The sequence below is a fragment of the Thermobia domestica genome, chromosome 9 (assembly GCF_964235325.1).
Source record: "Thermobia domestica chromosome 9, izTheDome1.hap1.1, whole genome shotgun sequence".
Taxonomy (NCBI): Eukaryota; Metazoa; Arthropoda; class Insecta; order Zygentoma; family Lepismatidae; genus Thermobia; species Thermobia domestica.
Genome location: NC_137462.1, coordinates 113,084,288 through 113,098,263, shown reverse-complemented (window position 1 = coordinate 113,098,263; position 13,976 = coordinate 113,084,288). Strand labels below are relative to the sequence as shown.

General features: G+C 33.7%; 1 protein-coding gene and 1 long non-coding RNA gene across 10 annotated transcripts in view; one reads left to right on the top strand and one right to left on the bottom strand.

Annotated features, from left to right (window-relative positions):
- The window catches only part of LOC145694937 (uncharacterized), a 391,240-nt gene that overhangs the window by 272,475 nt on the left and 104,789 nt on the right, over window positions 1–13,976 (top strand). For 6 of the 8 annotated variants that reach the window (XR_014133075.1, XM_081771718.1, XM_081771721.1 and 3 more), the window contains one exon: window positions 10,772–10,847. The gene's annotated coding sequence lies outside the window, so the exon portion shown is untranslated. Of the gene's footprint in view, window positions 1–10,771; window positions 10,848–13,419; window positions 13,478–13,976 lie in introns of those variants that run through there. The other 2 variants (XM_081771723.1, XM_081771722.1) reach the window with 2 other exon arrangements.
- The window catches only part of LOC145694938 (uncharacterized), a 62,196-nt gene that overhangs the window by 32,024 nt on the left and 16,196 nt on the right, over window positions 1–13,976 (bottom strand). The gene's annotated exons all lie outside the window — the stretch shown is intronic.

The window sequence follows — 13,976 nt, the reverse complement described above, 5'->3', positions numbered from 1 at the left end:
AACAATTTGTAAATATATAAATAAATGGTAATATGTAAAATGTCCTAACATTGTTTAAAAGTCATTTCGAGTCCCTATAGGTTTATGGAAAATATTTGAAAGGTGTATTTATGTCCCTTCCCTCCGTTACAATGTGTTTTAATCAAAGTAAAAAAAAAAATCTTGATCCAAGTACTATGTTCAAAATGCATTTCAATTGGTGCAGCCGCTATACTTGTTTCATACATAGAGTTTAGATGTAAAAGATAAGTTCTTGTACAGATTTCAGAGTACTTTGATATAGAAGTTTCTTATTCTACAAGTTTCGTAAAGTTTTGTCATTAAAAATAACATTAATAATACAGATTTCTTAATGATTTGAGGGGAAAGATATGTTTTTATTGTGCAGATTTCGTAAAGTTTTTGTGTTAGTAAAAGTTCTTGTCGTAGAAGTGATGTAAATTATTTACTTAAAAGGCGTGTTCACGTTGTACATATTTTAAAAAACATTTTGACGGGAAAGATAAATTCTTGTTTTACAGGTTTCACAAATTTTGACGTTAAAGAAAAGTAATCGTTGAATTTATTTATTTGTACACATTTCTATTTTTCCGTAAAATTTGAGATAACTTTAAGCTATTGCATGGATTTCATTATATTATATATTATAGTAATTACATATTCATGACATCTACGGAAAGTAATGAGAATGACAATTAAAATCTGTTTATTACAAGATACACTACACCTACATACAATTAAAATTCCTCTAAATAACATATATCACCATCAATGAGCAGTGCTTTGCCAGTTGCTCTGCTAGGCGTCGTAGTTTGTCTGAAAGTTTTGAAAACAGATCTCTTTTAAAACACATGTCACAACAGTTTGCGTTTTTTCTTAAATCGGTAAAATGATAGTTTATTGAAACCGATTTTGAACTGAGAAAACAAAAACAAGTAAGCCGGTGCCAAGTACAGTTTGTTAGGGAGATTGAGGCAGCGTTGTCACAATTTGCTTTGCTAGAGCTTTTCTCATTAGCTGGGACGCATGACTTGGTGCATTATCATGGTGAAGAATACAGTTGTTGGCGATCTTCGGGTAAACGCGCACGACCTTGTTCACCAGCCATTTAAGTATTCCCATGTAAAATGCAGCGTTGATCATCAAGGAGTTACAAACATGTTTTGTACAACAGGCCGGAAAAGGCTATGACAATCGATTTCCTCATTTGAGCGTTCTTTATTCGAGGAGGTTTTGTGTGCAATATTCAAAGCGCTGTCCTTTTGTCTCCGGATCGTTAACCTCCAACGCTTCTCTTACTTCTTCGAACGGTTTGTGCCACCGAAACATTTATATTTTCAATAAAACATCTTTCTCGCAAGTTTTCTGTATCATAGAAGCGTCTTGGTAAGAACATTTTTCAAGTTTATTCTAAAACTTTATCATTCTGTATCGCTAGTCTATAACACTATGCATTTTTCCATTACATGATCCTGAAATAGCGGTTCACTTCGCAACCGATTCCCACTATGTGAGAGATTTCAATAAAAGAAAGCTTAGAGCCAACTGACGAGAAATGGATAGTTTACCTATAGTTGGCCCTTCTGCTTAGCTCACGAAAATCAGCCTCATTAATTTCCGAATATTTCTATCAGGGTTTGTCTGGGAAGTAGCCAGCCCCACTTGACTGTGAAGCGATTGTAGAAAGCCGAGCGGTGCTACCAATTAAAAGGACTGGGAAAGACCCTAAACTTTGCAGCGGTACCGGGGTTAGTCGCTTTCGTAGTCTAGGCAAGTCAAGAGGTGTTGCGGAGTGAACCACTGTGCAGTGACCTTGTCGTACTTACAATGGAGAAAACGTTAGAACAACGTTACGTGTTGACATGCTGAAGGAAGCCTTTGGGGATTACTGCATGTCCTATTCACAAGCAAAGAAAGCGTTCCGAGAATGTCAGGAAAACGTCAATGACGAGACCCGTTGCAGACGTACCTCAACATCGCGAGCGGAGGAAAATGTCACGCGTGTGCGCGAATTGCTCAACACAGATCGTCGCATGAGTGTTCATATGATGGTGGAACAGTCAAACCTACCGAAAACCGTTGTCCACGAGATTGTATAGGAAAATTTTTGCAAAACTTGTGCCGAAAGTCTTGACCGACGCGTAAAAAGTGAATCGCGTGGAAACCGAAAGAACTTTGTGGGGATGATCCCAATTTCCTGGACAACGTAATCACTGGTGATGAATCATGGATTTTTGAATACTGTATGATACGGAATCCAAGAGGCAAAAATCCAAATGACCCACGCCATCGTCACCGCACCAGAAGAAAGCTCGAATGAGGAAATCCAAACTCAAATCCATGGTCATTGTTTTTTTTTTAATGCAAAAGGAATCATACACCACGAGTTTGTCCCCGCTGGCCAGACTGTCACTGCTCAATATTACAAGGGAGTGCTTCAGAGACTGAACACCAGGGTCACCAGAGTCCGAAAGGAGCTCCAAAGGTTATGAAAATTGCATCATGACAAGGGTGCCATCTCACAACGCCTTTGTTGTGACGTCCTACCTGACCCGTCGGCGTAGGAACGGTTCCCCACCCACCCTACAGTCCCGACCTAGAACCGGTGGACTTCTTTTTGTTCCCTTGATTAAAACGGGTGCTTAAAGACATCATATGGGCACTGTGGAGAACACCTAAGCAATCACAATGGCTCTTCTAAAGGACATCCCGGCCGAGGACTTTCAAAAGGCATATACAGCATGGGCATCGCGCTAGAAAAAGTGTATTGATGCGGAATATGAAGTTTTTGTATGTGTACGATTAATAAATTGTGAGAGAAAAATGTGGCTTGTTATTTCAAGACAAAACCTGTATATCCTGGGTTTGCTCTCTTATATGTATTTATGCATATGTAGACGCAGGGCCAGCTACAGTCATATTGAATACAGGTCGACATAGTGCGGAAGCACTTACATCCGCGTCTATGCATGTAATCATTGACATTTCCAAAGACTATTGAGAATCGTTATGCCGTTGTACTGGATTATTATTATTGTGTGACCGTTAACAGAAGAATGGGAAATCCACAGAGAATTCAAAGTCAAATAGGTCGTAAAAATATTTCGGACAAGTTTACTTTAATTAAACGCACTTGCGCAGCAAGGTAGCTGCTCTTTCTTATACAAAGTTGGAAACTATGTTTGAAACAGATGCGTACTAAAAGTATAAATTAAAAAGAAAAAGACCTCAAGATGATCATTAAAACTTCTGTCAATTATTTTTTTTCTCAGAAGTACTTTGTAATTATATGATTATATAAAAAAACTAGAGAGCATTATCAGGAACAAGATTTTCTTAAATTTAAGAGGGAAAAACTAATCATTAAATGATTTTTTTTAAAAAAAAAGTGACTTGTGGAACGTAATGTAACTTCGATTCAAACAACATTGAAGAAAGAAAGAAAAGTATATGAGATTTGGAGAAAGGGCCTATATTTTCATGTTAAAGAGTGGGTACTTACTAAGTTTTCCTTATATAAGGTATATAACCTATTGACTCTGAATTTTTTCCTTTTTTTTCTGAAAGAAGAACGAAGTTTCTAACGACTGTTGAAAATATGATTCAACAAAATTATTTCTCTACAAGTTTTTCTTATAAAAAGGGAAAAATGTTTTGAGGAAACGAACCACAAATAACATCTTGCGGGAAGAGTTGAAGCAGAGGATATATATATATATATATATATATATATATATATATATATATATATATATATATATATATATATATATATATATATATACTAAAATTGTAAGTCTATAAAATTGAATATTATGCCATGCAACCCCTAGCCGAGAAAACTCTGTTAAAAGAACTTTTGCTTTCCTTTTCTTCAGTAGAGTTTTTTAAAACTATATATTTACTTTTTTTTTATATAATTATATTTACAAAAACTGAAACATGTTTAAACTTCTTATAGTTTATATTTTCACGATCCACATTACTCCACGGTATGTGCAGCTGTGAGTCCAATGGTAAATGTATCAAATTATACTTCTTGATGTGCCAGTCTGCATTTATCATTTCTCAGGTAAACAGTTTAGAAACAATTTTCTTCATTAAATTTTTATTTACAAATGGTAATTATATATATATATATATATATATATATATATATATATATATATATATATATATATATATATATATATATATATATATATATCGGGTGTTCTAAAAATGGCGCCCACGAACAACAGAACGCTATTCTTCAGGGCAGAATAGAATACAGCGAAAATCCTATATAATGCCATAACCTCTACGGCCTTCTTCAGCCGCTGTAGGAAACCAAAATTCCACTCTGTGGCAAGGTCGCAGATTAGCTTGGAATCATTAGCATTGCTTTGCAAATCGATCAAGCATCTACGGGTTGTTATGCTAAGAAGTGGTGCTAGTATTAACGTAAATCGATCCATCCAGAAAGAATCGATCAATAGATAAGTAATTACTTAATAGATTAGTAAATCTTTTCTCTGGTTCTTTATCTGTGATATTGCCACACAATGCGATTCGCGTCTTTAGACAAGGACCCGAAAGGTATACAATTATATATATTTTTCTGTTTATTTAGACTTGTAGAGTAGTCAAAATAATAGTCAAATAGTTAGTTAGAATTACTTAAAATTTCGATTACCTGTAAGTGCTATTAAAGAACGCTGTTGTTTTTTTCCCTCTAAAATATCACGTGTGAAAATTGCAGAAGTCGTTGATTAGTAATTAAATATAAGTTGATTTGTTCAGTCATCTGTTTATAAGCAAACTAATGAAGCATAGACAATCATGTGTGACTAGTCTGTTTTTGTTTGTCGTAAGTTAGCTTAAATGAAGGATAAGGGAAAAAAGAAGGAATGTCACAAAACTGCATTTTCCAGAAAACGGCGTTTTAATATTGGAAACCGCGTAAAAAGAATAGGAATAGTTAAATCTCTAGCCCCTTTTTACATATAGACATTTTTACATCTACGCATGTGTCATATACAATCAAATAGTACCAAGAGTGATCAACAGATGGGACAAAGCACCCGAAAAACCACATAAATGGATATTCCTTGTTTTTTCACATTACCCTTAAAGTATGGCAGGATAAGAATCTTTATAAAATTAAGTGAACTTAAATTTTTGTTATTACTATTATTATAAATAAGCTTATGCATGCTTTAAAACCAGATACGGTTTTTTCGCTTAGAGTTTTATGAGCAATAGAAGTTTTTTTTTAAACTTATTGCAGAAATAGACCCGTGTTAGAACTTGTTCAGTTCCAAACTTATTATCTTAAGTTACTAATGTTAGGAGAAGATAAGGTATAATAGGTATAGTATTTTAGGTAAGGTGCTAAGACACTATACTTAGAGATCTAATGGCAAAAATAACTTAAGAAAATTAATAAAGATAAGTTATGAAAACTTATTCTCAAGTATTTAAATAAGACATTAGTATGTGTTTTCATATGAGAGGTCTATCTATAAATTAAGATTAATCCAAAGCTATAGATCAAGGTATAAAATAAGATTGACCCAAAGCTATAGATCAAGGTATAAAATAAGATTGACCCAAAGCTATAGATCAAGGTATAAAATAAGATTGACACAAAGCTGTAGATCAATATATAAAATAAGATTAACCCAAAGCTGTAGATCAACCTATAAATTAAAATTAATTTAAAGCTGTAGATCAAGCCATATATTAAGATAGATTCACATATGTAAATTTAAGATTTATATAAAGCTGTAGTGAATAAAATAACATCTTATTTACTCATTTATTTATTTTAAACATTTACACCTCTGAATGTACTAATTTCTGATTTTGACAAAGTGCTGAATTTGACTAATCGCACTATAAACAAACCTCTATTATTATTGTAATATTTTTGAATTTAAAATTCAAGAAATTCTTTTTTGTCTTGAACTTAGAATAAATAATAATTGAAATGCCCACAACCAGGGACGTACGGAAGGGGGGGGACACGGGGGTCCGGACCCCCCCCGAAATTTCGACTTTTTAAAAATTTAGCCTAATTTTAGGGGCAATTTTAGCAATTTTAATATAAAATAGCTTCATATTTAGTTTGAACCCCCCCCGAAATAAATTCCTGGGTACGCTACTGCCCACAACACAAATAGATCTCATATCCCTAGTTTCAAGGCAAGAACGTTATTTAATAATTAAGCCATGAAGACGTTGTACTATGTTCATATTCGAAATCTTAAAGTTTTCCGTCCCACGATTACGCCGGCTAAGCTAAAGGATACGGTGAAGATGAGAAATGAATGAAATTATGGAATGAAGGAAGCCGGAGGAAACGGAAGAACCCTAAGAAAACCAACGCACACTGTGTTGGTCCACCACAAAGCTTACTTGGCGCGAGCTGGGATCGAACCAAGGATTCCATGCACCAGAGATGAGATCTCTACTAATGAGCCACCGCGGCCCCACTTCATATTCAAAAGAACTGTCCATTCTAGTTCACAAGAGACTACATCAGAGCTGATGGTTTGTTATTTGAGTGATGTGTGCTAACATACCTGGTTTCTGATGATGCTATTTTACGTTATCCAGATATTCTTCCTACCTCTTAATTCAAGTATCATAACTAACTAATAGGATTATGAAGTTAGATCAACAACAAATCTAGAATCGAAGAAGGGGCCTCGCGCGCAACCACAAATGAATAATCATTCAGATACACTATTTAACATCAAGAGAGAAATGAAAGTTCTAAGAAAATTAGATATTCATGATTCAGTGTATAGATTCAGAACAGAGGTGTCGTTTAGAGCTCCAGGGATGTACAACTGCCCCCTAACTCAGTTTGAGACTTACATACATTTTAAATGAAAATTTACTTACGTAGAGGATTTGTATCCCTCCTAAGCAAAATCTGGCCAGTTCGATTTTACGGAAATTTAAAAGTACAACGATGATAACAATGTTCTAAATATAAAATAATATAGTGTTTTTATAGTGCTAACAAAAGAAAAGCGTTTACATTTTTAAAAAGATAAACAGGTTCGACTGAAGATAGTTTTCAACTATTTTCTAATTGAATTTTTAATATGGCGGTGCACTCCATTTCATGCGCTCAATTATCACCTAAAGCTAGAATAGAATATAGTTCAAATATGCACTTATATGATCAATAAAAGCTCATCTTTTCATTTAGACAAAAAGTCAGAAATGTGTTTATATTTAATTAAATATATAAAAGCAAAAATATAACATATCATAAAAATCAGAGCCTTAATCATTAATTACTTTATTAATCAATATCTCCTGACCATCAGTATCAATTTTTGATTTTAACGTACATTCAAATACAGCCTGCCAGACTGAGCTATATTGGAACTATAATAATAATAATAATAATAATAATAATAATAATAATAATAATAATAATAATAATAATAATAATAATAATAATGATAATGATAAATTGGACGAGTATCGGTCAGGACTTGTGGTTAAATGTACCATTAATGGAATTTAGTTTTTAGGCTGCAGTAAAAACCAGGGAAAACCTAGATCAGGTGGCAAACCGTTCGATTGCTAAGAATGAATACTAACTACAACCGTACGATTGTCCATTATTATTATTATTATTATTATTATTATTATTATTATTATTATTATTATTATTATTATTATTATTATTATTATTATTATTATTATTATTAACAAAGATAGATTTACGAGATTTCTGTCGCAATACAAATTTTACAACATTAAAGCAGTAAAATAAACAAATTTATACTATTTGTTGAATTTCAGAGAATATTTGTATTTTCTACAAAATTTTGCAATAAGATAAAGTAAATAATAATTAAATTTTATAATTAATGTAGTTTCATCATACTTATGAAATGCTATAATGCAAATTAGCCTTCGCTGTTTGCTTTAATTAAGCTTTTCGTCGTTAAGCAATGCATAACCAGATTTTTAACGGCGCGACGTTATAATTAGTTTACAAACGCTCTACTATATATTATTATTATTATTATTATTATTTTTGAAAATACCGCCTATAAATGAGTTATACCATTTAGTAAGTAATACAATTTGTTAACATTATCTTTCACTATACTGGAAGCTTTGTAAATAAACTGTGAACTACAATGTTATAAAAGTCTATAAAAATCCATTCACCCATAAGGAAAGAAATCATATGAAGTCTATTCTATGACTATCAACAGTCTAATTTTATAATTCAAACTTGTTATTGTAATTGAAAGAAGAACACATAAGGAGGAAATTATACAAAAGTTAATTATTATTAATTAGGTATGGTATTTTTTAAAATATGAGCAGAAGCTTGAAAAGATCGGAATGATGTTCTTAAAGTAACCGAAACTTAAGTTACATAACTGAAGTTTACCTAACTTAATGTAACCAAAACTTAATAAATCAAGTTAAGACTCGCTTATAAAAGCTAAGCTAAACTTAAGTAACCAGTTTTAGTTAATAGGGGGCGCGGTGGCTGGGTGGTAGAGCGTTCACCTCTGGTGCGTGGGAAGACCCTTGGTTCGATCCCAGCTCGAGCCAAGTGGGCTTTGTGGTGGACAAGCTAAATTTACAAAAAAAAAAAAAAAAAACGTTGGCAATCTGTTTGCCAGTCCTCTATGTAAATCAATTTACACCTATAAAGTAACATTACTAATATGAAATGGTGTAAAATTTCATTTTATCATTTGAAATATCATACTTTCTTATAAATTTACTGTAAATTTGTAAAATAACTTAGCAAATTTTGTAATTTAATCTAAGGAAATGTATATCAGCTTACAAAATGAAGGGTAAATGATTTTACATTGATGTGTGGCAATTTAATTACAAAAAAAAAAAAAAAAAAAAAAGTGTAGTCGGGACGTAAAACTGAAAGATTTCCTTCAATTTTCAATTTTAGATAAATCTAATTGAATTAATGTAATTCTAAGTACGTAGTAAATGTTGAAGAATGCATATATCATATGGAAAACACATTTATTTTCATTTTATTTATGCAACCCAAAAATAAATCTGTTTTAATGAATGCAAGAAAAAAAAACAATATTTATAATGATATTCTCGTAGCAGACATAAAATTTACCTTGCTAACCACGGTTATTCCACTCCCTCCCTAGAAAACGATTACAAGTTGTGTTAATAATTACAATTATGGAATGATAAAGAGAGAAAAAACTGTAATAGCTCTAAAAATTTCAAGCATATAAGCTTGTTGAACATAGCAATAATGTTGTGAATATAATGAAAAATAAATATACAAGATTTTATACCCGTAGGTATAGGGAATAAGTATAGGTAGGTATAGGTCATACCTGTTTTTTCTTTTTTTAACAACTTAGCACATTTTATCACTCTATTTTGACGTTTATACAAGACTACATTATCAAATTTAACAGTCGCTAAATTCTCACTAACATCCACTATTTATTGCTTGACCCTTTTCTGAAACACATCACCTCTTCCTTTCATCATTCATTATATTCATCGTGTGTGGCCCCTTCTGACTGACCTTATGACCCCCTTGTTGCAGTAGCGGACAGTGGTCAGTTGTCCACGTGCATGAACTATTAGCAAAAGCCAGGGTCTTATTGTATGCTTTGCCACCGTCCAACACTACCGCTATACAAGACACTAATTGCAGGCAGACGTTACAAAGAACCGAAACAGGAATAATAATAATAAAAAAAAACGGACACTAGTCTTTTATAATATAACAGAGAAATGAATAAAGAAAGAAAAAAAAACTTACACACACCTTTTGATAATGACCACAAAAGTGCATGAGTTGACTAAATGCATACAAGAAGAATATGTGCAAATGCATATATTCACGCGCGCCTCTTTCTGTGTGTGCCGAAAGTAATGGCCAGTCTTTATGTTCGTTGACAGCAATGGGCTACTACTATTTGTACTTCTTGCACTGCCAGAGTAGAAGGGGTCAGTTTGAAACGGACCGGACCAGAGTCATAAAAGATCCAGAAGCAGAGAGAGCGCTGTGGAGCTTGTAAAACGAGTTTTTAAATGTAAATTTTTATTATGTCTGCTTTAGCTCTATCTCGTTCTTGTGCAACTTGATTCTTAGTCTGTCTGTGTGTATCTCGTTTGAATGATGAATCGAGAGAGACCTCATAATGTCTTTTCATTACACATACATACTATGTACGTATTTGTGTGGTATGTATATATATACATAAAATTTATCACTGAAGAACCCTCTGTACTTGGTAAGGTTGAATGTAATAGCAGTGCCTTTACAATCCATCTAACTTTTTTATGATCGAAAAATAAGAGAGAGAGGGAGAAATGATAACACTGAAACTTCAAATAGAAGTTTGTTTGCTAAATTCTGAACGATAACACAAATTCTATAAAACAAACGAATACCAAACAAACTTGGCTTTCTTAAAGTGTTCAAACTTTTTAATGCTCTTTATTATAAGTAGGTAATAGAGACTTATACAGTACTTCTCCTTTGATAACGTGATTTATTATCTAGTAATTTCTTGTTGTGGAGAATTAGAGATAAAGTTTTAAATTTCATCTCAATAAATTGATAAGTTTTAATTGGATTCGCTTTCTGTTGGTTCATAGAAGAATATAGTAATGTATTTTTATTGTGGTATATTAATCCCAAATAGTTTGACAAACATTTTTCTACTTAAGGATACATTTTGTGGGTCTTTCAGTGAAAATTATTAGTAATATTTATTTATTATTTTGTTCTTTTCAGATTTGTACGTATATCCTGGCAAGATTACGGATCAATATTTTCAAATTCAGACGCCCGATAAGTGTTCTCAAGAAAGGTAGGTAGCGTTTTTTTTTTCCTCCACATATTGCAATCCAAAGTTTAATTAAATGAAATTAAATTTATTATTATTCGACACATGATTATGTCCTGTGAGTTAAAAGAACTAGATTATTAATGAAAATGAATAATTATAAAAGAATTGAACGAATGAAAATGTGGGAGGAAACGGGAGAACGTTCGCGGAATCCCATGAAAACTATGTTTAGAGTTGCTCGCGAGAGGAGACGAAATGAGATATTTTCGCGACAGCTTTTCCCGACGAGACAAACACGGCTCTTGTCTGGTAACCAACTTGAACGACGTTGTTCACCATAAACTCACATGACTTGAAATCGAACCCCTATCATAGAAAGTGAACACTCTACCACTGATTCACTGTGTTTATAAAGCTTTGAATTTCGGGAAATAACAAGATTTAATAATAATAATCATCTGATGCTGAAATGAAACATTTTTCACATTCAATTCAATAGCAAGTAAGTAATAAATATCTTAAACATATATCAGTAATCTTTACTGTAATTAGGTCATTCTGGGTTCCGTCTCCTTCACACAAAAACACTATAAGCTGTATAATTATTTCATATTAGATCCCAAGAATATTTGGAATGAGTTCATACATTTTTATATTGCTACGTCATGTCTAATCTATTTCGCAGTGCATCAGAGAAATTTCATAAGTTCAAGCAACAATTTGTCACTAATTAACTCCTATATATATTTGAGCTCAGCGAGGAAGATGTCCAAATTCCACAAACTCGTCTCGTGGACTGACTGGGACCCAATCTCAACAATATAGCACAAGCCCATGTAAGCGCAATTCCTATAGAGGATAGCGAGCCAGGACTCGAGTCCCAGTAAGCGGAACTCTCATTGATAATAGTGAAAATCAGTCCTTAGCGAGTGCGAACTCAATGAAGTTAGAGAGCCCAAGCCTCTTTAAGGTTAAAAGCGAGCTTGGGCAAGAACTACTTTAAGTATGGGCTGGCGTGAACTCATTGGGATTAGTGAGCGTGAGCTCCATTGAAGATAGTGAGCCTGACATAGCGTGAGCCTGGTTGAGATTAGCAAGCATGTGCACTTTTGAGGATAGTGAGGCAGACATAGCATGAACCTCATTGAGATTAGTGAGTGTGAGCCCCATTGAGGATAGTGAGGGAAAGATAACATGAGCCTCATTGAAATTAGTGAGTTTGAGTTTCATTGAGGATAATGAGTCTGACACAGCGTGAGAATCGTTGAGATTAGCAAGCATGTTTTCTGTTGAGGATAGTGAGGCAAAGATAGCATGAGCTTCATTGCAATTAGTGAGTTTGAGTCCCATTGAGCATAGTGAACCCTAGGTAGGGTGAGTCTCATTGAGCTTAGTGAGCGTGAGCCCCATTTAGGTCAGTGAGCCTGAGATAGTGAGAACGTCCTTGAGATTAATGAGCATGAGCCCTTGAGAATAGTGAGCCTGAGATTTGGTAGTCCTACTGAGGACAGTGAGCGCGAACTTGGTTGAATAGTGGAATTGGGTCTGCGCGATCCAGGAGGTAGCCCCGAATATATAATGGTCATTTCTGCAGCGTGGTGAGATCATTGATATACCATTTGGTTATATTTCAAGACTATCATAAATATAATTACAGTAAACCGCATTTGTTTGGATATCAAAGAATAATCGCGCTCAAATAATTTCAAACAGTAAACAGTGATATTTGTCACATTTCCATTTGCACTAAAAACATTTAACTTTACTATTATTATTTTATTTGAGGTGCTGTCAGTTGACTTTGAGTTTCTTCTCGTATTTTTTGGTCTTATGTAACCCAGAGTTATAAAGGGCAAGATCAACTCTTTATTCAGTGCAGGAGTCTATCGCCAAGATTGTTATTTTCAATGTCTGAAGTTGAACAGATCTTCTAATTTATTATCCAAACACAATCCTCGTTCATCTTTTGTTACCAATTCACCCATCCAAAGATAAAAGAGCATTATTTTCAGGTTTGGCCGAATGGGCAACATCGGGCAAAATCAAATGACTATGGGGCATTAATTGGCACGAGCAGAAAGCCGTATCTGTAATATTGGTGACGATAAGCCTTATAATTTTCTTAAGATTGCGGCTTTCGGCAATACATAAAATTGTGATTTTCTTAAAACAAATTATTTTTGTCTTTGAATGTCAAAAGTGCTCGATCATTATTATTCATTTATTTATTTTATATACTGGAGTTGTAATAGCATCCTACACCTGAAATAGGATGAACAACGTTTGATTTCTCCGAATGATCAATTGGGAACGATTTTTTTTCAAATTCCAATTGGCTAACATTCGATTCTCAAAAAATTTATACCTAGCAATGATTCATTGAATTATTATAAATAAAAGAATTCCGAAATGAAGTTTGAATTAGAGTTATTGTATTTTACGTCCGTAAACAGGGTGACCCAACAAAAAGATCTCACATTTTAAAGGCTGAAAAAACTAAAAATATTGCAGATAGAAAGTTGTATATTGAAAAATATAAAATGGTATTGCAATAGTTTGTAATAATGTAAAATTCTTCTTGTACTCTCCCTAGGAAACCCAAGAGCTGCAGCATGCTTCCTTGCAGGACATTTTGGGGACTGCAAAAGAGACTGTCTTACAGTCTCAATATTCTCAGGTATATGAACACTTTTGGGTCGACCAGATGATATTGTTTTCAATGCTGAACCCTTGTTCAGAAATTCTAGACACACTACGAGATAGTCTTCCGATCAACAACATTTTCATTACGTGTAATAGCAAACTTTAAGCGCAAAGCTTTTTGTACTGCAAACAAAAAAAGAAAAATCGCGTGCGTACCTGACCAAACCATAATGACGACTGAATATGGCAGGAGAGTAGTGAGCGAAAGCGATGAGTTCCATTCCTCTTGACCCTCCACGAACAGCGTTTCCGTGTCGTGTCGTTTCGTCCCAAGTAGCGTTTCGTCCCAGTATTGTTTCGTCCCAATCCCATCACGTGTCGTATCGTTTCGTCCCAAGCAGCATTTCGTCCCAATTCCACGAAACTTAGGATTCGAGTAGCGTTTCGTCCAGTAGTTACACTCACAAACACATAGCACACACACACACACATTTATTAAGTTTACAG